This window comes from Pelodiscus sinensis, chromosome 1 (genome assembly GCF_052426305.1).
Source record: "Pelodiscus sinensis isolate ZL-2025 chromosome 1, ASM5242630v1, whole genome shotgun sequence".
In the NCBI taxonomy this organism is placed as follows: domain Eukaryota; kingdom Metazoa; phylum Chordata; order Testudines; family Trionychidae; genus Pelodiscus; species Pelodiscus sinensis.
This window is the reverse complement of record NC_143052.1, coordinates 57182309-57186035: the sequence shown is the minus strand read 5'-3', so window position 1 is coordinate 57186035 and position 3727 is coordinate 57182309.

The following is a 3727-nucleotide window of genomic DNA, read 5'->3' as shown; positions in this document are numbered from 1 at the left end:
TCTACAACTCCCCCCTATCTTAGTGTCATCTGCAAACTTGCTGAGGGTGCAATCCATCCCCTCATTCAGGTCATTAATGAAGATATTGAACAAAACCAGCCCTAGAACAGATCTTTGGGGCACTCCACTTGAAACCAACCACCATCCTGATATCGAGCTGCTGATCACTACCTCTGGGGCCCGACAATCTAGTCAGCTTTCTATCCACCGTATAGTCCATTTATCCAATCCATATTTCCTTAACTTGCTGGCAAGAATATTGTGTGAGACCATATCAAAACCTTTGTTAAAGTCAAGGTATATCACATCCACTGACTTCCCCATGTCCACAGAGCCAGTTACCTCATCATAGAAGCTAATCAGATTGGTCAGGCATAACTTGCCTTTGGTGAATCCATGTTGACTATTCCTGATCACTTTCCCTTCTTCCAAGTGCTTCAAAATTTATTCCTTGAGTATCCCCTCCATGATTTTTCCAGGGACTGAGGTAAGGCTGACTGGTCTGTATTTCCTTGAATTGTCCTTCTTCCCTTTTTTGAAGACGGGCACTACATTTGCCTTTTTCCAATCATCCATGATCTGTCCTGTTCCTATTTTAACTGCTGACAGGAAATGCAATTAATATTGGGAATGTAACTTAGCTTTGGGAACACACTGTATGTTTCAAATATAGTCTGCTGAATTTTATGTTATATTTGGAATAGCAGGTCTTGCAACTTCCATATATAACAACCTCCTTTGCTCATATTATTCTGATGTAAAGTCCTCTATAAAGCTACAGTTCCATGTGTGTTAAAATGACACAAGAACCTTATTTCATGTTTCAGTAAAAAATATTGTGCATATATAATACATCACCAATTTATTTTCAAACTTGGACTCTTTGTTTACAACTTGTTGAGATCTAAGGAATAAGCCAAGTTCGAAATGAATCAGTTCCATCATTGAAATGAAGAGCACTGGAAGCTTTTCATGGAATTGCAGTAGGAGGTTCCTATAAAGCATATTTGCTCAGATGGAATTTCATATTGTTAGAGGTTCCTATGCCTAATAGATATGTTAAATTGCATTTAATCAGTGAATCGAGTAGGCAATGGAATGTCCATCAACTACTCAATTAGTCAATAAGGAAGGAAACTGCAGAGCTGCAGTGTGGTTAGCTCCTGGCCCTGGGAGCTAACCCCACTGTGGCTCTGCCTTTTAAATGTTTTAAGAACTACCTGAGCTCTTAAATGTGTTAAGAGCTGCCATTTAAAAGGGACAGGCACAGTGGGAGGGAGGGAGAGGAGAAGAGAACCAGGCGCAAGCTGGTAGAAAGAGGAGTACCAATGCTGCAAAAAGCCCTCTGTTCTTTTGATTTACTTTAGAAAGAACACAACTGCAGTATGGACGTTCCGCAAGTTTGTTGGAAAAACAGCAATTTTTTCGACAAAACTCTGTAGTGTAGACATATGCTGAAGGATCCACACTGATTTCCATTTTAATTCCTGTTTCCACTCTTTCATGACTTTCTGAAATTCTCACCTTTCAAGCTAATATTTTTCAGGCTTAGTATTTCACTAATGGTATATTTTAGGGCAAATGTGAGCAAAAATATACCAGATATTTGTATACAGGATGGACCTCTATGATCTGGGACTCTCTGGCCTGGCAACATCCATGGTCCGGCAGGACCATGGATGTTTCTGGACCAAAGAGCCTCAGCCACAGAGGTTGTTCCCCTCAGGGCCAGTAGCCTGGGGGCTGGGAGCCCAGCCAGTGGCCTGGCAGCTGGGTGGGAGCCTTGCCAGCTAGGGCACGGAGCCCTGTCAACTAGAATGAGGTGGGTGATGTAGAGATCCTCTGGCTGGGGGAGTGGAGTACCACGGAGTGAGGCTGGTGGCCAGAGAGAAGCCCCGCTGGCTGGGGGCAGGGAACCCCACTGGCCAGAACAGCGCTGAGCACTGCTGGCCAGAGTGAGGCTGGCGGCTGGAGAGAAATCTTGCCGGCTAGGAGCATGGAGCCCCACTGGCTGGGGGCAGGGTACCTTGCTGGTGGCCTGTAGGGAAGCCCCATCCGAGGGCTGCAGGCAGTGCACTGGCTTGGATTGTGACCAGGAGGGGAACCCCAGGAGAACCCAAAGCCTGATCTCCCCTGGTCTGGCAAACTCCATTTTTCAAGACCACTCAGGACCAGCGAGGTCTAACCTGTATAATGAAAAATGTACAGAAAACTCCCATAAAATAGAACTTCTGTGGGTGTCAATGACAGCGAGGCCAGTGTATCTGTGGGCTGTATGTGGCAGAGTGTAAAGAACATTTAAATTATTTAATGTTTATGAAATTTTTATTTTTGGTGGTGACAGTTTTCTTGAAGGTTTACACTGGAGAAAACTGTAAAGATAAGATATGGAGACTTACATTTGGACTGGATTAGGTAGGGCTGTCCCCTGATTTGCTGGGGCTGTCATGTTTGATTGATGAGCATTTTTTATTAATGCATTTAGGAACATACTAGTTGTTTTCTAAAAAAACTTTCCCAAGTGCTGAATTTGTGTTTTTAGATACTTTCAATGTATCAGCCCCCTAATGGGAGTTTGAACGGTGGCAGGATAAACCTTTCAATATGAACAGATTCTTGAAGCTTTAGGGGGTAGCTGAGTTAGTTTGTACAGGATAAGCTTAAAAAACAAAAACTGGTTTGGTTACACTTATAGATTTACAAAACATATAGATAGTATCATGAACTTTTGTGGGCACAGCCCACTTTTTCAGATGTGAAGAAGTGGGCTAGATTCTTGCAGGTTAGTTGGTAAAATAACTAGCTATCTGTCTTGCTCAACACCAAAAGCTCTCCTGGGAAGATGTGTATCCCCAGGCTTTTTAAAAAGAATAAAAAATAAGTCTGTGTCCACTATTATTATTTATATTACAATAGCACCTAGAGCCTCCAGATAAGATCAACTTAAGTTACATTGGAGTCAATGGCAAAACTAGCTCTGACTTCAGTAGGGCCAGGCTCTCAGCCAAAGTGCACCAAGATGCAATAAGGAATTGAACACACTTCTTGTCAGTCTTAACCAGTGAGTGCCTTAACATCAAAGCAAGCCTTCTCCTCACCTACCTGCACATGTGTATATTTAAAAAAAAAAAAAAAAAAAAAAAAGACTCCCAAGGTAGTTATTCTGTGTGGTAATGCCTAGACACTCCAGTGAGGAATCATGGTCCAATTGTTATTCAAACACCTATGAGAAGACTGTCCTTGATAGGGTGATCAGATGTGTGTTTTATAGGAACAGACCTGCTATTTGGGGTTTTTTCTTATATATTCACATATTATTCCCCATCCTGTCCTGATTTTTCACACTTGCTAGCTGGTCACTCTATATAGAGAGGCACATACAAGGAAAGAAGAGATATTTTGCTGCTGCTCTTTGAAGTAAAAGAGTTCATATGAGTCTGGATTTCTTTTATTCCACTTTATTAATTTTGGGAACATTTCCGTGACTCTTTCTTTGTGTCTTATAACTGAGAAAATATTTTAGGATTTTTGCCAAGGTTTTTTTTATATACCATCTTACCATGGGAACCGGATATATTCAGTCCTTGTACCAAAATATTTTCATAATTCTAGAAAACATCTTCAGAACTCTGCGGATTAGTAATCACACAGCATTGATTTTATTAGGGTTATTGACACAAATGTTTAAAATATAAACCAGATGTAGCAAGCAAATATAAATGCCCAG